Below are 23158 nucleotides of genomic sequence, written 5' to 3' on the forward strand. Positions count from 1 at the left end.
AAAAAACTCAGGCTGAAAAAAGGAAATGAGACAAAAGGGCAGATTACAGCACTGGTTACACAAAATTAGGTCTGGAGCTGCCTTGCGTTAAATGCTGCTGGAAGAAAGTGAGACTCACTGCTCAAACGTGCTTCTCCCACCAGAGCACCCTGACAACCATACCATAATACAGTCTGTGTAGTTTGCACTTAACCTCTTTGTTCAAGGTGATCTACCATAAATAATATCTATCCATATGGCTATGTCTGCATTAGTGGTTAATGGAGTGGATCAGTAGATTGAAGCAGTTGCTGCAGATGCTCTTCACGTCTCTGTCAAAGGCAGTTTGGAACGTTTATGTTGTCCTGGGCTTGATCGGCTCTTTTGGACTAAAAGTCTGTACCTCTGCAGTGGTGTGAAACTTTCAGAAGGTAAATCTGTCCTGCAAATCTCCTTCTCAAGTGTGGATTCTTCTGGGAAATACTACACTGTCCTCGTGTCATGCAGGCAGCCTTCATAGACCACTGCACCTCTCCTCAGACGTGCACTGTTGCCCAGGCTATCCATATCCATCCCTTTCAGAGGGAACACACCAGAGCAGCTCCCTGAGTGACTCTGGGGGAAGGTGTTCACCTGCCTCCTCTCCTCTCCAAAGAAAATGTGAGGATTTTTCAGAGAGTGGAATAGCTTCAATAAGAGGAACTGCCAGGAATCTTTCCCCAAATACCACGCTGCCTTCTGCACATGCAGGTTCAGGCTCCTGCCACCTGGGGACCAGGGTCTTTCTGCTCTTGGTGAGTGCTCTAACAACTATATCCCTCAGTGAAAGAGGGTAGAAACAGTACCACTCTTCCTTCAATATTTTATGAATCTAGTTCATTCACATTTTAAAAACCCCAAACTATGAGGAATTCATTGCAAAGTTGTGAGCAAATTCCAATGATCTCAATTCTAAAATGATCTTAACTACATTTTTTCACCACAGCTAGTGAGCAAAAGATCACAGTGAGCAAAAAATCACCAATTCCTAATTAATGATTTAGCCCTCTGGGAAAGTTGATGAGAGGGGTTTTTTGAGTCTTAAAGATAGGCTCTCAAGGCTTGCAGGCATCTGTGTTTTTCAGGCTTTCCACACAGAAGAGTGATTCTACCCAAGCTCAGTCTGCATCAGGATGTTGCAATTTTTGTTTTCTGCTATGTCCAAGTTTCAGACTCTACACATTGCTTTATCTGATGGCACAGAGAGTCCTGTTTGCAATGAGGGTGTCTTGTCATGCAGCCTTTATATTGGTGCTGGTAACATCACACTAATGTCAGCTGGGTGACTGTTTCAGCTGGGACACACCAGGAGTTTCTGGCAAGTAATTTATAGCCTGCCTGCTTGGGGCAAGGAAAGCCTAAAGCCCCACAGAAACCTGAAATTGGCAAAATGATTGTGATCATCGCAAATATCCCCAGTTATGGCCTTGACAAACAGTTGGGCTGTGTGTGCTGCCCCTCAGCTTCCTTCTTAGAGTACGCATTGGAAAATTTTAGTGGGGAAAGTTTGTGCTGCCCGCATTGCTTTTCTTTCTTTACCTTACTATTTATTTACATGATCACCAGGAATCAGCTATAGCTGCTGTGAGCAGTGGTGCCAGTTCAGCCTGACCGATCACATATTCAATACTTTTGCCTTAGATAGCCTTGTATCATTTTGTAATGAAGTCCAGCTCTGAGTTTTTGCTGCTCTAGGGAGAGCTTAAAATATAACTTACTAAAAATAAAATGACCCCAATTTGATTTGTACAGTGTATAGAACATTTACTTGGATGCTCCTTTCATTGAAATCAACATCCAAGAACTAAATATGTCCTTCACACAGGTGGCATCACAGTCCTTTCGCTGTGATTCCAGCAAGCCTGTACTAAATTTCTGCAAGTTCTGGGCACATCAACAGTCCCACAGTAAAGGTTATTCATTAAAGAGCTAATCAAGTGAGGTAGGAGTTGGAGGCATTGATTTTTTGGAAAATTATAAAAAAACCTACTTTGGGTAGATGGTAACTAGCCTGGACAAAGAAATACCATTAATTGCTGGTAACTGCAGTATCGATGTATTTGAGCAATACGAAAAATACAATGGATTGGAATTTAAAGACCTAAAGGAGTTACTACTTGAAACTAGATCATAAAATTAGGGAAAGGAAAATACAGGTTAAATATCTATCTTCTAGAAAGATTAATTTGAACTATTATGTAGTCTTCTGAAGATAAGAAATTAAAAAACTTTTTTAAGATTTGTAAACAGGTCCAGCAGAATCCCATAAGATAACATGAAATGCATTGTGTATTAAGCAATTTAACATTTATATTAAAGAATTACATAATGAGATAGACTTTGCTTAGTCATTGCTAATAGAGTTGGGTGAGACAAAACAGAAATAATTGCTGATATGTGGCCAGCCAAGCTTTGTGATAAACACAAACAGAAGACTTTGCAGGGATGGGTTAGCAAACTACCTTTATGCTGAGCAATGCAAATGTTTCTTGATCACCATCAGATTTTAGGAAGCATGAACACCTGCATAGAAGAATAATAGGTTCATGGTCATTCACTCCAGTTTATCATTCATGCATTATTTCTGTTCCGTCAAAAATATGAGAACTGTTGTCAGTAGTGTAATGTATAGTAGGAGTTCAAAATCTCAGCTGAACAGCAGGCAGATCAAACCAGATACATAAGAAATGGAGAGTGTACAGAAAAATACAGAAGGTTCAAACAACTGAATCTAGGAAGCTTCTTCAAGATGTGAAGAGGAGTGGAAATCTTCTCCATTTTGCTAACTGTGCAGTTACTGCTGTTGAGCTTGATATTGATCTGTGTTGTAGAGCACAATAAAGGACATAAAAGAAGCACTTGAGTCCAGCAGTAAAGGACTGCACACCAACACAGAAAAGGTTTGAGCAAAAGGGGAATGCGATGTCCCAACTTGCTCATCTTGTGAACTTCTGGCACAAGCAGGTGAGGGGAATATGGTTTTCCCAGAAAAGCTGGAAAAGGCAACAAGCTATAAAACTCGAAGAGAAGAGAAGGTGAGGGAGCAAGTGAACATCTCCTACCATCCAGCAGGAATTTAATGAGAATATCCTAGGTCAACATCACTGTGCACATACTCTTTCCTCGTGTAGATACTGGATTCTTAAAGCACCTACCATTTTCACCAACATCAGATGACAATAAACATAATTTTCCAACCATGAGATCAAAGGTCAGATTCACCCTGGTCATAATCAGATACAACTCCATTGTAAGTTACTGATGGCAGACTTACACCAGCTAATATTAGATTTAAATTTGCCTCAATTACTGGAAAAAATGATTCACAGGATTAAATTTTAGCCACAATGATGTAGTAGGACAAATAGTATATCTTTTTAACTGTGTCTTTTGAAGCGCTCTGAAAAAGTCAGCCATAGGCAGAGTTGTTTCCTCTATGCCACGTCACTCAAAAAATGTTAGGTAGAAAAAAATCCAGCAGTATCTTATACCGGTGACTGTAGCAAATTCAAGAGAAGTGACCCATTGCAAACTTCATTTGAATAAAGCTGTTTCCCCTATGGTATTCATGGAAGTGGCTTTGAACTATGAAAAATATTACCATACACAATAACCTCTGAGCATGTAATAGGTCATTAAAGTAATCAGCTAATAATTTGTTACCTCCTTTCAGGACTAAAATAATGTTTCTCATATACAGGAACAGTCTATCTTCCCAAACTCATGATGTGTAGAAACGAAAGATTTAGTTAGTTCAGTGAAATGAGTAACCAGATCACTTGCTATACAAATCAGTAACGACAGGCTTCTGTTAATATTGCATAAACATACACGTAACATGCTGAACACCATGCAAAAGCTCATAGAAAGGAAATAAAATAGGAAAAACACCTGTTTTAAAGACAGTAAAAGATAACTCTAAAGTATTAAGGCCAGGAGATGATGACTCTGATTCATAAAATATAACTGTGTAAGAGTCAAGATTGGTGCAAAAGTTGATCAAGATTTAATTTTTTTTTAATTTTTATTTTTAATTTTTTTAGTTGGAAGTGCTGTTTCATAAAACTGGAATTGTTTGTCAGACATAAATTTCATCAAAATGATTACAGGATCATCAATACTAAAAAGTTTTAAAAATTGTAAACAGGTCTTCTAATTTTTTAATTGATTTTTTTTGCTGTTGTTCAGAGGACTATTTGTTTTGAAACTTAGGCTAATGCTAGAGATTTTACCTTCATATGTAATAACTTTTTGAGACTTCAATTTATGCTTCAATCTTTAATGTGAAAAAAGTTCAGGATATTGCTAGTAATCCAAGAACAGAAAAATCCAGTTCTAGGTGACATTCTGAATGCCCATTATTTTCTACCAAATGGTAGGTTACACTTCATGGCAAGTATAAGCCTTTAATATTATTAGTAGTTACCTGTGTTCCAGGTTAATAATTTACAGAAATCTGTTTATTATAAATAAATGTTTTAGAGGAGTCTGAACTAATCATTATAAATATAATTCCAATTTATGTATATTTGTATGGCTTCATAGTCTTCCAGAATATGTATCAGAAGGCATGCAATCACCTGTGTTTTTCACAGAAAACCACCAGAAAAGAAGGGTTATTATAATACAAAATACTATAGTATCATCTTTAAAATGTTTTATGGTGGAGATGGTACTGCCAGGAACCAGGTATGTTTTCAGCTGTATGGACTTTATAAACCAAATAATACCTCATAGTAATGGTCAACTCTTCGCTCCGTGACTCTTTGCTATGTACTACAATGTGCCACTGAGAGCAGCCAGCAGCTGGTGACTCTTTATGGTAAGGTTAACTTGCTTCATGCAGATTAAGCACATTCCATATCAGCATGTTGTGAATCCATGACTTGAATTAATAGGGAGAACCTAAGACTATGAAGCTGATTATTTTCATGCAGTTTATTGGTGTCTACCCCCCCAAAAAATGGGATGTAAGCTTTTCTTTGTTGCTAAGTGCCCACAGTGGGAGTATTTACCTCTATTTCTGATGCTGATAGCGTGGTGTTTCGAGAATCAGCACAGCCTACCCAAAAATGGTTCTTTTTAAGCAAAGTAATACGAACTTTTCCAGGGTGTTAGTGGCAGCTTATTTCCTGTTACACATTCTGAGTTTTATCCCCCAAACCAGATACTTTGAGTTATTTGAAATGAGGAAATTTACTTAGTTTTTCATACCTGTAGAAAAAACATTAAGATGCCTCTATTATTGAAGCCTTTTTTTCCATTTTTTGTAGTTTATTTCTTTGTTCTTAATTATTTGTCTTCCAGAAATGTATTAATGTTGCTACATTTAGGAAATGTTTAATTACATTCTAAATATTTATAAGTGTTTGTTGTATACCTTTAGCATGCTTTGCATTGGACAGCCTGTGTTTGAAAAGTGACTACAGAAATCAGATTCTGAAACCTGCAGAAAGGATCAGCTGTGAAACTTGAATAATGAGATTGCAAGTAAGTTTAAAGTTGGCAAAGGCTTTATGACTACAGGCTTGCAAACTGATTGCCTAGCAATAGGAACCTAACTTCTGAGTTTCATTCCATCTGTAAGAACTTTATAGTGCTTTTTCCCTTTTCCAAAGAATTATTTTTGACTCTTGTGATTCAATCATTTTTTCTAAACTAAATGAGTTCCAAAGATCTCAGCCCAAATTCAGTGACCGAGTGTATCTAAGTTCACCCAAAATACTTGGTAAGTGCAGTCTAAGGAGCCATGCAAACCCACTTACCAAAAAATAAATCACTAGAACTTGATTAACTTCTTCAGGTTCAACCATCCCACCTGCATTGCATTAAGCCACTGCCTGAGAACCAGGGCATGTTGGGAGGCAGACAAGTGGACACTTAAATGAAGAGCAAAATGTTCTCCTGTTGCATGTTGTTGTTGCAAATCCAAAAGAGAATTCACTCTTGTTTTTTTGCTTTCTTATCGACTGGGTCAGTGTTGTTGAGTGAAAAACTTTACCACACTGCTTCACTGATCACTGTAAAGCCCACAGCATAGGATTGCTCTTCTTGCGATAGTTCGTCTTAGAAAAACCTCTCTTCATAGACAAGGAAAATATTTAATTTAGATGATGTATTTTGGTTCATTTTCTAATAGCTCAGTGGTATATCAGGCAAGATTTTATCAGCACATCCAGTGAACTCATAAATAAAACTGGCTGCCTGTTTTCATTAAACCACAGGCAAATTGCCTAGTTTATTTACCTGCTGTATTTATGGTATTCAGTGCATCTTGAAAGCATCTCTACTCATTCCATAATGAAATTCTTTGCCTCTGGGTCTCTGAGGTCTTGTTTGGGTCTTCAAAGTTTTTGCAAAAATAATGGACTGGCAACTTGCTTTGCTGTTGTGTGCTCCAACTAAATGTGCCAGGATTTGAATTGCTTTGAGTGCTTAAATCTCACGTCTGCAAATGCCCTTTACAAAATTCAGCACTCAGAGATTTGTTGTTGTTGTTACAATACTCTGGGGATAGTGTTTACTTAGAACAAAACACCCTGGAGAAAAGAAATGCGCTTTTATGCAGTCTGGAGCAAAGAACTGGATTGTGCTTTGGATGCACTCTGTGCAGGGGAGCTGGCAGTCACGGCTGGCCAGTGCAAGCAGGGACACCATGGTGGCATCGGGAGGCATGGCCCTATCTAAAGCACGCCAGGGCCTCTGCAGAGCACTGTCTTGCTCACTTCTAGGGTAAATGTGTGCAAGATCTTTTGCAAGGCAGGAAAAGGGATGAGTTTTCTGCCTATGTGGCCTGTTGCATTGATTTTGGTAAAATAATGTGGAGCCCAAGTATCAAAGTGTCAGTGAGGTCCTACCAATGGCCAATCAATCATTCATTTTAGTAATAAGACTTCAAATTGCTTTGGTCTGCTGCCACAGTCACTGCTGAACATATTTTATGTTTCTTTTTTAAATTAAATAGACAGAAAAACTAGGGAAATAGTGCTGAAAATTGAAAGCTTTAATAATATTGCATTAGCCTGTTAGCTGTAAGGAGTTGTTCTAAAGAAAATTCCAAGTTTGACAATCCTTTGTGTCAGACAGCAGCACTTCAGGGCAGGGGGAGCAGAGATTTATTTATTGAAATGAACTGTTGTTGTTGCAGTAGCTGTGGGTGAGATCCGGTCCCACTGCTCATTCTGCAAGCTAATTCAATAGAGGGGTCAGGAAAGGATGTCAAACATCAAAATCCATCTTCTGCTTCTGCTGCTGATTTTTACTTGCATTCATTTTCTTTGTTGAAGGGAGGCCCAGCACAGAGTCATCATTTTCAGTCCTGCACCAGTACAGCTAAAGCACTAACCTTCAGGCAGATACAGGGGAGGGCCAAATGGCTCAGTCCCTTCTCTCTGGATGCTCCTGATGTGAAGACACCAGGACAGGTGATGACCACAAATATGTTGCAAACAAATTTTACACAATTTATAGCGGATCTTTTCAGGTTTTTTACTTTTTTTATCCCCATTTTTCTCTCTTTTCATCATCTGTATCTCTCTCCCTTGGTTTGAACGTGTTTGCTTGAAACAAATTTGGCCCACAATTTTCAGTTTGTTCTAGGGTTTGTTCTTTCATTCTAATGTTGTATTTAATTGCCTTTTTTTCTTTCCATATTTATTGTGTCTTTCTGCCTTCATTTTTGTGTTCTTGACTCCAGCTTGCCTCTTTCTTCTTTTGCAGATTTTGTTCCCCTCTGTCTGCTCTCACTGCACATTTTCAATTTCCCACGGTGAAGGACTGCCATGAAGGGGAAAAGCTTTACTTTCTCAAGGATCCTTTTCTTCTAGCAGCATTCACAGAATAAAACATTGTCCTTCACAAGGAGATGAAGAGCTGAAGGTCCTTTCCACCAATAAAAGAGCCCACAGGCTGGGCTACCTGTGGAGGACTGGATTTTTCTTCTCTTACCCATTCCCCTTATGGATATGTCTATGCAAGTTCTTGTATTTTATTTCAGGAACCAGGAAAGCTCTCATCCATGTCACCTTTGTAGCACTGGGGAATTGTAACACTTTTTTTATTATAAAAGCGTGGGTACCCCTCACTGATTTCAGCTGACTGAGAGTCAGGTCCCCGTTGAGGAAGGGACAGATCTTAAACAATGTGTTGGCACAATTTCTCTTGCTGAAACCTTCCTCACTCATTCAAGACTTGAGTGTCAACCTGTGATTCTCCATTCCTAAACTAGCACAGCTCCAGGCAGCTATATAAACATGTTCAAAGCTCAGCCACGGCACAAAACTTAATTCTCAATTAGTGCTTCTTTTTGTCAAATCTTCCTTTGCTGAAAGAATAGTCACTGTGTTACATAAATCAGAAGGAATAGACTGCTCCCAGCTTTGGCTCCACTTCTCATGGAAGTCAACAGCAAACTAACAAAAAGGAGACAACAAGGAAATCTCTTGGTCTGAGTCAGTGCTGAATGGTTGCTAACTCTAAGCGAACGTCTAGGCTTCTGTCTACATATGGATGTCTTGGTTCCCACCTGTACAATATTTCACACTAAATACTGTCATGTGTAATCTACTTTGGAGTTAAAAAAAAAAAAAAAGGATATATCATCTTCAATATTTGAATGCATTTTTATTCCTATACCTATACTGTCATACAGTTTGCATCAGGACAGTTTGTTACAGGAGTTGAAAAGTGAGCTAAAACCATAAATTAATAAAGAAACTGTCTGGAAATGTTTGTAGGTTTGTTCCCAAGAACAATACAAATGGCAAGTGCTCCACTTCAGTGTGCCAAACTCCCACTCTGCAGAGCTGATATGGGATTTCATACCATTAACTGGCTGGACATCACATGCCCACCAAAGCTGCTCTATCACTGCCCTCCACAGCTGGACAGGGGAGAGAAAATATACCAAAAGGCTCGTGGGTCGAGATGAGGGCAGGGAGAGATCATTCATGGGCAAAACAGGCTTGACTTGGGGAAAATTAATTTAACTTATTACCAATCAAATCAGAGTAGGGTAATGAGAAATAAAAACAAATCTTAAAACACCTTCCTCCCACCCCTCCCTTCTTCCCAGGCTTAACTTTACTCCTGATTTTCTCTACCTCGTACCCACCAGCAGAGCAGGGGGATGGGAGATGGGGGTTGGGGTCAGTTCATCACACGTTGTCTCTACAGCTCTTTCCTCCTGAGGGGCAGGACTCCTCACACTCTTCACGAACTGCTCCAGCGTGGGGCCCTTCCATGGTGTGCAGTCCTTCAGGTGCAGACTGCTCCAGCGTGTGTCCCCCAGGGGTCACAAGTCCTGCCAGAAAACCTGCTCCAGCGTGGGCTTCTCTCTCCATGGGTCCACAGGTCCTGCCAGGAGCCTGCTCCAGCGTGGGCTTCCCATGGGGTCACAGCCTCCTTCGGGCATCCCCCTGCTCTGGCGTGGGGTCCTCCCCGGGCTGCAGGTGGATATCTGCTCCCCTGTGGACCTCCCTGGGCTGCAGGAGGACAGCCTGCCTCACCATGGTCTTCCCCACGGGCTGCAGGGGAATCTCTGCTCCGGCGCCTGGAGCATCTCCTCCCCTCCTTCTTCACTGATCTTGGGGTCTGCAGGGTTGTTGCTCTTACATGTTCTCACTCCTCTCTCCAGCTGCCATTTTTGCGCCGCAGCAACTCTTTTCCCCTGTCTTAAATCTGTTCTCCCAGAGGCACTACCACCATTGCTGATGGGCTCAGCCTTGGTCAGTGGTGGGTCCATCTTGGAGCCGACTGGTATTGGCTCTGTCAGATATAGGGGAAGCTTTTAGCAGCTTCTCACAGAAGCCACCCCTTTAGCCCCCCCACTACCAAAACCTTGCCACACAAACCCAATACAGTCATGCAGTCTTGTAGGACCTTTAAGTAACAGAAATGAACATGAGACGGTGTAGCTGTACAGGTTACATTATAAAGGCCTTAGCGGTTTTCCTATAAGATTTGTTTCAAAACATTATAACATAGTACCAAGTTTAGAATAAATGAGTTTTTAATGCAGAAGTCTCCAAAAAGCAAGGGAGAACCAATCTGGAGAAGATAAGATAACTACAGAATTACTTGGGGTCTTACTGAGGATGGGACTATTAGCTGTATCCAGGCTTCTTCTGCACCTGTATGGCACAGATGACAGTCTTGACTCAGTGGAAATTTAATGGGAATAGAAATGCATCACACAGCAAGGTGTTAGAGGTGTTTCAGACAGATGAAATGGCCTGACTAGTTTTCTGTGAGCTGCAGCACTATGTTCTGTTAAAAAGGAAAAATGTTTCAGAGGTGAAAAAAACAATGGTGAAGTGGCTTGCTTTGAATGATAGGTTTTTTCCTTAAAAAGCAACATATAGGAGGTTTGCAAGAGAGGAAGGTTTGAAAAAAAAAGTCACATTTGGTAAGGTGGAGGGATTTCGTCAATATGGAAAGATTACATGTGACTCCCAGACTGCATTCTTTTAGAAAAACATTGCTTCATGTATATCAAGTGAGTATGGACAGGACAAAGTGCTATTTGGACTAAAGAAGCTTTAAGGTCTACTGTTTAAGGCTTTTTCACATCTAAATTCACTTCAGCCATTTCAAAATCCTCAGGACATTCAACAGAGCACCTGTAATGTTGTAAGGTATAGTTGTATAAACTACCTCTATGAGGTATTCACAAGCCTTCTGAAGTCAAAATTCTTCATCAAATGTCGTCTCTTTCTCAGTATTTCATGCTATAACCAGATAAAGGCATTGAAACTGTTTAAAGGTTAGGACTTGTCCCTCTGTGACAACATCACGTAAAATGAAGTGTGAAAGGAATAGCAAGTGATCCTAAGGGACCAAAGAGAAATCCATGGCTTAGGGCAGGGGAAACCAGTTGAAGTAATGCATGCAGCTATTGGTGGATTGCCATTCATTTATGGCCACCTTGTAGACAAGAAAATAATCCCTCAGTCTTACAAACACTGATACCTGGATCTCTGTTCTTCTTCCCTTGTTTACAGACCCTCCTCAAGACCTTGCTTTGAAAGAGATGAAACTCCTTTGACAAGAGTTTCAGAAATGAGACAACTTTCGCAGATCCTTGGTTGATAAACCTTAGCAGGGCTGTATTTCAGAGGTAAGCACTCAACACTTTCTACAATTATAGTTCACTTATATATCTTACTCTGGGAATTCTAGATTAATGTACCTCCGGTTACTAGTCCATTCTAAAAAACATTGTAAAACCAGTGACAGATGTCACGAAAAAATCCCCCACCCGAACTCCACAAAAAGCCCTGCTCAGAGATAAAGGTACCAGCTGGGCTGAAATTTCAGAATTCTGTTTACATGGAGTGATTTGATGATGCATAGATGTGTGTATACATGTTAGAAATCCTTTTAGAAAGCTTTTGAATTAGTTTATTTAATGGCATTTTCTGATTTTAACAGATTAGCAGTTTCTCAATGTGCATGGTAATTGCAGGGTATTTAATGTGCACTTACACTATTTTATATAGAACTTATGTCTCAGTCCATTAATGTGATACATTTACATCTCATAGTTTCAGTACAACTTGTTCCAAACCTCAGGTCATTGCTCTTGACCCATTTTTCCTTCCTCTGTCCCCAGTGTTTTAATGACTTCATCTACCCACGTGAAGCCTTTCATCAGCTGTCTACGCATTCCATGTGCCTGGCCTCTTTCACTTCACCCCTCCCTTTCCCCACCTGCATACCCAATCTGTTACTGTTAAAGGTCTCAACTTAAAATTATAAAATTGAAGTGATTCCTAAGCCCACAAAGAAGCAACAGTCCAGGAAACAAGCGAGGCTGATCAGCAAGGCTCAAGAGCTTAGTGCCCTCTCCCCACTGTGCCCCTTTTTTTTCCTTCCTTCTGAACAACTGGATATCTCTAATGTCTCCGCCCCTGCACATGCCCCCAGGTATTACCTTCTGTTTCATCACTGAACTGTTATATTCAGGCTTGTGCCTATCTTCCAGGAATCACCAAAGTGTACTGCCAAAGACAGTGTGTTCCAGCTTTTTACAATGTGCTGGGTACTCTCTAAGGACACCTTTTGCCTGTTTCACCCACAGGTGACTTTTTGTCTCTGTCTGGGCTCCTGGAAGGATCTCTCCATGTGCAAGATACAAGTTCATTTTGCTCCTTTATATCCTATTTTTAAATTAATTTTTTTGCTGCTGTCACCCAGCTATACTGCAAATGTTCTTGCAACTTCATACATTTTAAAAGCCAGTCAGCTGAAAAGAGGCATACGTAAGAGCAAACACAGCACAGGCACGTGCACTGATAAGACTAATTCCTTGTCATTCCCTATAATGTTAAATCTAATTTGAATTGCAGCCCTTGGGACCTGTAATTACATTTGTCCATCTGTCAATAAACTGCCATTTTTGTAGTTAATTGTAGTTAATATACAAAGCTTTTCCCTCGCCTTTCTTCCATCCCCCCACATCACCTCTCCTTTCATTTTCAAGGTATAATTAAAGCCAAATGAAGAGGTGCAACATTGACTTAGCAAGTTATTTATTTGGGAAAAAGACAAAGGATAACGACAGATGTTATCTGCTTGGGTCTAGGAAAAAAACCCCAAGCTTAACTACAGAATATAAAGGAATAGGTATAAATGAAAACCAAGTATAGGAGACTAATAAAATAGAATGTCTGAGAGACAATAGGTTCCTAGCTGTCCTGGTTTTGGCTGGGTTAAACCACGACACTAACACATACACTTTATTTCTAATGCTTTCCTCCTAGTGCATAAAAATGTTCACTCTGTTTGAGTCCCTTGTTCCTCATTAGCATCTAGAATCATCTCGGACCCAGATAATGAGTTATAGGTAGTCCCAGTGTCCATTTCAATTCTACCCACAAGGATGGTGTGAGCCTCACTTAAATCTGTTTTCCTTGGCTTAGTCATAACTATTGTGATACTAGTCTTGTACTCTAAAGAGCCTTGTGAAATTTCTTAAATCTCTATGGAGGATGGAGAGAGATTTGAGCTTTTATTTTTGAGTACACTTGCTGCCTTTAAATTCTCTAAGCTTTTCTAGAAAATTTCTGATAAATGTTAACACATGGAAACAAGTTGGAAAATTTGAGATTTCTTGCAGCAACGCATGAAAATATATTAGGGATTAAAAATGAAATGAAAAGGATGTTTCAGTTCTTATAAAAATTTTTTTTTTCTTAACTTCTATTAGGAGGGATCTAATTTGATACCAGAATTTAATCCTTCCCTGTTAGCAAAAAATGCTTGCAGAGTCTGTTTTCTATGATCTGTTGCATATCTACATTCTAACTGACCTTCTGCTATGAATCATTATTTTTAGATTAATAATATAGGATTTGTAGATAGTAAACAAAACATGCATCACTTTCTGACTCATATATGCCCCCCCCCCCCAAAGGAAGGTGATAGTGATCCTGTTAATTGCATGAAAGATAGAGTCAGTAATCTTCCTCTGCATACTTTGCAGTACAGACACTGGATAGAGGGAGGGCTTTGGTCAAGACAGAATCAATACATCATTTTTTGCATAAAGACTTGGCTTCTGAAGATGCAAAAAGGTGTTTTGCAGTCCTTATATATCAAAAGATTATACTTAAAGCTATGCATATTGGCTATGTTACTGATTATTAAATAAAAAAGCAATAAAATTTCCTTGTGTGTAAACTAACTTATAAAAAGCTAGCCGTGTTAAAATAGGTGCAACATTATACTATTATACCCATAAATTTAAACTGATGACTGCTGTCATCATGGGAGGAGTGGCTGATATACCAGAGGGTCATGCTACCACCCGGAGGGACATCTACAGGCTGGAGGAAAGGGCCAACAGAAGGCACATGTGGGGTGTTGCTTTCCGAGTACAGGAGAGACATGAGAGAGTCCACTGAAGGACAACGAAGATAATCATATAAGGAAAGGCTGAGAGAGCTTGGACTGTTCAGCCTGGAGAGGAGAAGGCTCAGAATGGATCTCACCAATGTATATAAATACTGGTGGAGGAGAGTAAAGAAGCCCAAGCCAGGCTTTCCTCAGTGGTATCCAGTGATGGGACAAGAGGCAATGGGCACCATTTGAAATATAGCTAATTTCATTTAAACATGAGAAAAGATTTTATTTTACGCATGATCAAACACTAGAACAGGCTGCCAGAGAGGCCATGATCATCCTCGGAGATACTCAAAACCTGACTGCACATGATTCTGGGCAACCTGCTCCAGAGCAGGGTTGTGGGCTAGATGATCTCCAGAGGCACCCTGCAGCCTCAGACATTCTGTGACTCTGCAATCACCTTGTCAAGCACAATGTCCCCTTGGTAAAGAGGTTCCCGTTCACTGTTTGAAATTACCTTTTTGTCCTTTGTGTGCCTGGAAATTGATTCCAAGGGGATGTGCTCCAACCTCCTAGTGACTGAGGTGTGGCTGAGCAGCTGACAGTTCCCCAGGTTCTTTTTCTATGTTTTTTAAAGTTGAATGTTTAGTTAGCCTTCTTCCAGCTGTGACTGACCTCTTTGAATGTCACTTTAAAAAAAACCAAACCAACTACAGATAGCAGCACTTCAATCACAGTGGTCGTTTTTTTCAGCACTCATGGGTAAATCCTATGCAGTCCCATGGATCTGAACACATCATTTATCGAAGATGCCTGTAACTTGTTGTTTCCCATAGTCTTTCCTAACTGAACAGGTATGCACAGAGGTCCAGGAGCAGGCTTTGCTTGTGAAGCCTGAGGTAAAAACATATTCCTATATAGTCCTTTTTTGTATTTTACTTATAGAGAAGCTCCTTAGCAAAGCAGGCCTTTTGCCAAAACTCCCACTTGTCTTGCACAGCTAGTTTCCCCTTACCCTCTCTTCTTCACAGTGATAGTCCTAATTGGAAGACCTGAGGTTTCTGGCCCTGATGGTAGCTGTTCCTTCTCTGTGACTGAAGCTCTGACCCTATTCCCTAGCTGAAGAGCCACAGAGAGAAGGAAGCCAGCTGCCCAAAACCACATGCTCTCAGCTTCTCCCCTCCCAGGGGGTCTGCGTCCTCGTGATGTTCCTCCTTTGCCTCCATAACCACTCCATACCACTCTCCTCTGTTTTGGAGCTTCGGCTTTTGCTTTTGCAGATGCTCTATGAGGGTCCTCCCAACTGCTTGTTCATCATCCTTCCTGACGGAGGGAAGCTCTTTGCCCCTTCCTGCAGCTCCCACACCTGATGCTGCAGGCCACCTAACAGAGCACCCCTCCAGCAGCTGAGGCCACCCTTGTAAATGGAAGTAAATGGAAATTCTCTTATTAACTACTGTGGTGAGTAAATAGCCTGGGTATCTCTGTGGGCTTGTCTACAGACAGACACTTAGAGAAATGTGTTCAAATTAACATTTCAGTCAGTATCCTAAATCACATAATTGTACATATCTCTTTACGTACAACAATAAAGTGGCCTTAATTTAGGATTATTTTTAATTGCCTTAATTTGTTTTATTTCAGTTTATTTTGGAAGTGAGATAAGTTAGCTGGAACAAAGCAACTTGAATTCAGAATAAGAGTGTTCCTAGAGGCATTTAATGCAGTTTAATGGCTGCATTTTACTGTCCCTGTGTATTTTCATATAGTTAAGCCCCAAGCACTAAACAAAATGTGCACAGCTTGTTCATTCTGAAGAAAAGAAGTCAGAAGTGTTTTCAGGTTAAAGAGGTTCTTTTAAGATCAGTTGGATAAGAATGCTGAGACGCTTTGCATAAGTGGGTTAAGCCATTCATTTGAAAAAGTTGACTACCCATTTTAATAGTTCTAGGCACATGAACATCTTGATGGATCTTATTATGTAGCTCAATTTATTGTGAAATACAGTATTGAAGATCCTTTAATAGCTGTGAAAGATTGCAAATATTCTAGCTTGTTAAAAAACATGAAGGTCCTTTTGAAACCTTTAAAGGAGTATTTGCAATTGATGGATTGTGTAAACTTATTCTGTAAAATGTTAGATGATTTTCCTCACAAGCTTAATTCTCCAAACCAACTTTTACATACAAATTCTCCTGCACTGACTTTCTTTCCTTCCTTGCTTTAGTCGTGGCAACTGTGCAGCAATGGCACTGGCAACTGGAATCACCTCAGCCAAGGGTGAGCTGACAGGAATGCATAGTGGGTACAAGGTGAATAAGGGTGCAGCCTAAGCAAACATGGCTTGGAAAATGGTTGGAAGATATGGTATGATGGAGGACATGTGCTATGACTGCATAGTAATGACATCTACCTCAACTCCTGCCAAGTTTGAAATATAATGAAGCTAAGAATTTATATGGGCTTTTTAGTCAAAGCACTTGAGGAAGAACTTGTATTTGTATTTCAGTGATGAGAAAAGGACATTTGGTTTCCAGATGGCTACAACAGAGTGATGCTTTTTTTTCATCCCTCATTGTCAAACCAGGTCTACAGTGTGAAGAGGGCCCAATGCAGAGGAGGAACTCGTCTAAACTCGGGACAAGTAAAAGTGTGTCGGGATGATGCTCTACTTCAGCTACTTGATCCTGCTGAGGCACACAGCTAATAGACTTGGCTACTGTCACAGCAATATAGTTGTACTGACACCAAGTCCTGAGCCTGCTCCTGGCCTTGGACCTCAGTGTGGCTAGCCGCCTACCCAGAGCCGGGTTGATCTCCTCATTGCTCAGGTGTGGATTTACTGGAGAAAAGCATGGGTAGGGGAAGTTGACTAAGGGAGCCAGAGCTCTCCATTTAGCACTGCCTAATACATCACACAAAGTCCCAGGAATAAAGGAACTATGAAACTGTTTAGGCTCTCCTGATTAGAGAGAGAATGTATCAATTTCTGCTGAGGAATAGAAAAGCAAAAAAGAAAGCTGGTGATAAAGCCAAGAATACAAGTCTGGCCACTTCAGTTCCAGTCTCATCCCATGAATACAGAATTTCTGTAAATCAAAACCTGTTTATTCAAGACTGTAGAGAAAGTGTTTGACCTAGAACATGCTAGGAAGTGATAACTAAATAAACATCACTGCATTAAAGGTGGTATGTTATGAGTTTTCCTTTGCTTTTTATGCATAGCATGTTTCGTGCTGCCACTGTAAGGCCTTCACACTCCTGTGTTTCATACAGCAGCAAACACTTTGTCAAGTGTGCTTATATAAGAAGATAACGGAGACAAACATGGTAGCTTGCAAGGATGTCTGAAAGAGTGACTACTAAATTTTGATTCAAAATAACCTTACAGCACAAATGAAAAATTTGATGAGCAGAAAAGAGCACAGGGAGAAGATCGGTAACTATTGTTATGACAAACATGGAATCAGAAAAAAAAATCAAAAGAAAATAAACTGCCTATTCAACCCTTACCTTTACCATTTCTTGGTAATGTAGGAACTCTAGAATACTAGTATTTGGATGTTTTCTTCCACACCTCACTGTGTACGAGATCTAAGTAAAACTTAAGGAATTACACCCTGTTTGTAAATGGCTGACATGCAAATTTAGCTTGATCTGAATATTGTTTAGCCTACTATACATTAGCCCTTTCTTAAAGAACTCAGCTCTAGCTGCTTTGCTCTGTTGGTGCTTTTAATATTTGATGAAGTGTACTCAGTTGGAAAAGGGAAATCACAGCATTTTTGAAACAGGAATATACACAAACCTTACGAGAATTCTGTTAAACCTTAATCAATAATTTAAGGGGAAATATATTTGGTTAATTCAGCCTATTTTTCCAGTGTCTGTACACAGAGATGTACTCATGTTAAGTCAGTAATTTGCTTGCATATTCTCCCTTTCCCCATATACTGAACTGAAGCAGTTTTTGGTGAGTACAAATACTTGATACTTAAGCTCTTTAGATAGGTCAAATTTTTATATTTGAGACTAATTTGTAGTATTAGCAGTATGATCACATGAAAAAAGAGCAATTTCCCTGAGACCAAGTGCAGTATGAACATATATTTGTGGGAGAACTAAGCCTCAGAAGCTATAAAACTGAACAGAAGGGTGGGAAAAAGATGCAAACAGATGGAAAGGTGAGCAAGATAATACAAATTATAAGATTTTAGCATAGAATAGCTGAGCTCTTTCACATAGGTTCCTTAGTACTGTCTCTGCTATGACTAACAACCCTGGCAGCTGCAAATATCACTGAAACTGAATTTTGCATGAGAGCAGTTACAGGAGACTTTCATTAACTTTGGAGTCAGTGACACTCAGCTGCCTAAATTGTCACTGTGAGCAAGTTCAAGAGGAAATGATCACTCAGCTCATGTAGCTGTCAGGGGATTTTTCCCATTGACCAGCTCCTTGTTAATATTTCTGTTGGCGAAGTTAGATCAGCCCCTCAGTCCCCACCCCAGATGCCAATTTGGCAAACCACAGTGTTTAATTCCTTTGATAATGAAAATTATTTTACCTCAAATCAGGAAAATATCTAAGCAGTGGGTTTTTTTTTTAATTAGGATGAATACATTCTTAAAGCACAATCATGCCAAAATTAAATAAACACTTAGTACATCACATAAAGAGAAGATTATGCAAACATAGAATGAAGTGCACAGTGACACAGAATCCTTTTTTTAGTATTTGGCACTAATGCATGCATACGTGACTGGGAGTCAGAGATATCTTGCAAACTCATGTATATGCCATTAAATGGATGAGAGCAGAGAGGAAGCGACAACTAGAAAGAAGAGAGGTAAAGATATGCCTGCAGTTAGCAGTATAAGAAGGCTAGCTGTATTTTTCTAAGGATCCCCGGTATTTGAGGGTGGTGCTGGAAAATGCAAGTTTAAAAAAGCTAAATTCCATCTTTTTATGTCTTTACATTTTTGTATATTGTGTGTTCCAACCCCACTGACTTAACTGGTGTTTTCACCACTTGAATGAAGCAGGTGTCATTCTGAAAGGCTTAGCTATGGGTGTATGTGAAAGTTCGGTGCATATGTGATGAAATGAACCACAAGGCTGAAAAGAAAATCATGTTTTAGTGCTCTTAGTGCAGGAGCCTTTTCATGTTGCCACCTTTCTGCTTTTCTGTTACAACGGTTCAGCTTCCATTATAAATAAGAGCTCTATTCCTGCTCTTACCTTTTTCCTCCAGTGAGTAACTAAATACAGAATGTTTTTAGTTCAACTAATTCTTCATTTCTCTTCTCCTGGATTTGGTGTGTGTTCAGGCAGGGTCCCCCCTGGCTGAGTGTGGAAGTGGTGGGACTGGAATGTCCCTGCCATGCCTGGGGAAGCTCTGAGAGCCCAATGGCTGAAGCTATCTCTGTGGTCCCTTCTTAAATGAGGAACATTTTCTGTAATGACTGCAGCTCCAATTCAGAAAGACCCTGGATTCAAGATTAGTTTCTGCTTGGATAGAAGTATTTAGGGCTTTCCTGAAGTGGAGCCTCTTTCCCTCCAAATGGCCAAAGTGAAGAACACTGTGCTATAAAATTAAGTGACTAAGAACTAATTTTTGCTTGTGACTTGAAAATATCACAAAGGTTGTGACTCAGTGGCTGAACACATAGAATATGTACTTCATGCTTTTGCTTTACTGGGCCTAGATATTTGCCTTCTAAATAATGTAATACTAATATTGTGCTTTGCTATTCAAAACTCATTAACATAGCATGGCTACTAAGAAGAGGAAGTATGAACGAATTTTTGAGCAGCCACTGTCACAAGGCTGTGCTTTACTGAGCCACTTGGAAGCTGCCTTGACTCATTTGAAAGATGGAACATTCACTCTTTACCTTATATTTGACACAGTGATTGTGTAAGCATAAACTCTTTGGTAAAGCCCTTGTTGTCCTGTGCATAAGTGTTCTGGGACCGTTCTTACAATAACTACAGAGTTTACTCATCAGTTTTTAAAATCAGGTTTTAATACAGTGAAGAACTAAGTATGAAGATGCATTGTGAAAGATTTTAATCTCTGAAGCTGATTGATTCTATGATTCTATGAAGACTTCTTGTTCCATAAACTTGCTCATACAGGAAAAGCATTCAAGCAGGACCGGAATAGGTTCACAAACTCACAAATTTCTGAAAGTAGAAAGGAGCCCTACTTATTAGCTAAATAGTTTATTTTATCATAACTTCCAATTTTACTTATTAATATTTAAAACTGTACTGAGCTTAGTTTGTTTCAAGAAGCATCTGTCCTAGCAATGCCTTTGTGCTCACAGACAGTTATGGAGGTATAATCTTTCTACTTTCAGATTGATTTGAAGACTGGCACCTCTTTTTTTTGGTTAAGTTTCATGGAATGAAATACCATTTTGAATTAAAACGCAGAGATGTCATTAAAATATTCAGATCAATATGCAAAAGAACTTTTAAATCTGCTCTTCAGAAACGTACTCTCAGGATGAAGTATGTCACAGGCAAAATTCAGACTGAGTTATTTAACAGTTGTTTGAATACAGTTTTTCAGATGAGAGTCTTAAAAACATCCAGTAGAAATGATGATTGTATTACTTGCTCCTCAGTGGAACTAGCTGCTCAGCAACTAGTGTATAACTCTGATTTAGTGACTGTGACTTAGAAAACCCAGTTCATTATGGTGATCAATATCTGTAAGCTCATCACCAGCATGGATTCTTTTGTAAGCTTTGGTCACTAAAACTGAATTATGTGCTAGCTCCAGGGCAGTTGATTATCCCAGAGGACAAGTACCCTTGACCTGCCACTGCCCTTGCCTCTTGTGATATACAGAGAAGCCAACAGTGCTGCAGGGCTGAGCTCTCACCCAGGCACCCCCCAGGTGCTGTGACACTGCAACCTCAACAGTTGGTGGAAAGTATGATAGCAAAACCTGGTAAAAATATTTCACACCCCCTGCCCCCCCTTTTGGGGTAAAATTTCATTATATAGATTGATTAAGATTAATAATGTGTGAACAGCCATCAGTTTCAGAATCAAGATCTAAACAAATAGTTTCAGAACATATATGGATGTTTATGTAAATGCCAATTTTATACAATAATTTCAGAAATTAAATTCCATCTTATCTGGGCCTCCTTCAGTCTGTGATGTTTTAGTATTTTCCACAGGTATATATTTGAAGTGTGTTATTGACTTTGGTTCGGGAGGTCAAGACTATGGAGATGTAATTCTACCTACTATTTATTTCTACTACTTGATTGCCATGTTTTTAGTGATGTTAGCTGAATTAATAGATAGAGGACCCGTTATGCAAAGCTGTTTACTCAACATAGCTTTGTGAAGAACATCACTGTGATATACATTAACTCATGTTAGAACTGCCTTAATAGATCTTCATAATGAACTCCAATCTTAATCTTAAGCTTCTTTAAATTCTAAGACAAACATCTGTAAGGACAAATGTATCAAAGAGAAGAATAAATAGAAGGAAAGTGAGTGACAGGGTGGGAAAAAACAGAGAGAAAAGGCTGTCTGTGGCTGAAGATAAGGTTCTTGAAAGGTCTCTCATGGCTGTTGCAGAATAAAGAGCCATTTAACTCAGAGCATTTTGGAAATATCTCATTGGGAAAAAAAGATGTCTTAGAAGTCATCATGTGTACAAGACAACATAAGAGACGCTGGCAGGCTTTGGACAATACACAAATAATTTAGTTTTGTCCAAATGGGTTGAAAACTGAGTGTTGCCTCTAAGGGGTGAAACATGCTACCTAATGTTAAAACACAACTGGGATTCCTACTTTACATTAGAGAACATGACTTACCCGGTCTGTTTTCAGTGATTTTGAATTTCTTAAGATTTTATTCTATTCTAATTTAATTGTTGTGATGATTGGATGTGATTGATAGGTAACACATTGTGGAAGTTTTCACCATTCTTTCCATTGTATTTTGGAGTTTCAGTAATGTGCTGTCAGATCTTTAACAAGGGTCTGCCACAACAACTATTTGAACCACAGGTAACAGTAGGTGGTTGGAGATGAAGAGTGAAAGATTGTGGAAATGGACTGTTTGAATAAAAATAACTTTCCCTCAGCTGTAATCAAGGAGGAAAGGAGTGCTATTTGTCTAACATGCATAGTTGTTTGGGTTTATATTTTGTTCTTTTCCTCAACAATAAGGTGGGTGACAGTACAGACAGCATATGGCTTGATAATAGAGGCTGAAAGGTGAAAAACCTCTCCTGAGGTTTTCTTCCCAGTACTCTTGAAAATACCTGCCATTTGGTGCAATCTTATCCATTTTTAAAGGAAAAAAAAATGCAGTTCAGAAAAAAACAAGCTATGTCTGGCAAGGATGATTTAGCAGGGAAATTATCTCATTTCTTCCTCTAATTTGAGCCGAAATTCGAACAAAGAGCTCTCCAAGTGCCGTGATGCCTTCCAGCCCCTTACCAAATGAGCACGCTTGCTAATGTAGCCAGCCCTTCCTGCATCCACAGCAAGTTGGAAAGATATTTCTCTTTTCCCTTCAGCCTTTTGGCTGGTCTAATTGAGGGCAGTGAACTATTTTGTTCTTCTTCTGAAGGGCAATTTATAAAATGGGTTCCACTTTGTACTTCCTTTAAGGATATTCAGCTTTAAATGCTCTTTTCACAAGTTGGTGTCATTTTAATTACTCCAACACAGTCTTCACTTGGTCTGAGATCTTTAAATAAGGGAGAACTCTTAGATATATTTTATTGGACTAATAGGTAGCTCTGCAACAGAAAAGCATATGTGAATCAGATATTTTACTAGGCTTGATAGGCATATATAAAGGACATTTTGAGGAAAAAACCCAGACTTGATTATTTAGTGTTTACAACTCAAAAGAGACCTCCAACCCTCAAATCTCTTGAAGGATTACACCAAGAAAAGGAAACATGTCAAAAGCATTAACTTGTAGGAGACATTTCTTACCAAAACCAGAGATCACTTAGAATGAACGTTATTTATAGACTTTTCTTGTAGGGTTGGGAAAGAACTTGTGTCAGCTTGCTCCTTTGACAAACACTGACAATCCTTTTCTAATTTGAGGGAAGACTTGAAAATAAAGTGTCATGCTGGTATCCACAATACACTTTGGAGGAGACGGAGAGATGATTCAACGGACTGGAGTCAGACGTCAGAGATGTATCTGACTTTGAGCTGTTTTCAAACTAGCTCCAGCAGAAGACTTCTGGGTCTACAGATTAAGTGTTGCAAATCATATTTGTGACCACTGA

The sequence above is a fragment of the Haliaeetus albicilla genome, chromosome 3 (assembly GCF_947461875.1).
Source record: "Haliaeetus albicilla chromosome 3, bHalAlb1.1, whole genome shotgun sequence".
NCBI classification, from domain to species: domain Eukaryota; kingdom Metazoa; phylum Chordata; class Aves; order Accipitriformes; family Accipitridae; genus Haliaeetus; species Haliaeetus albicilla.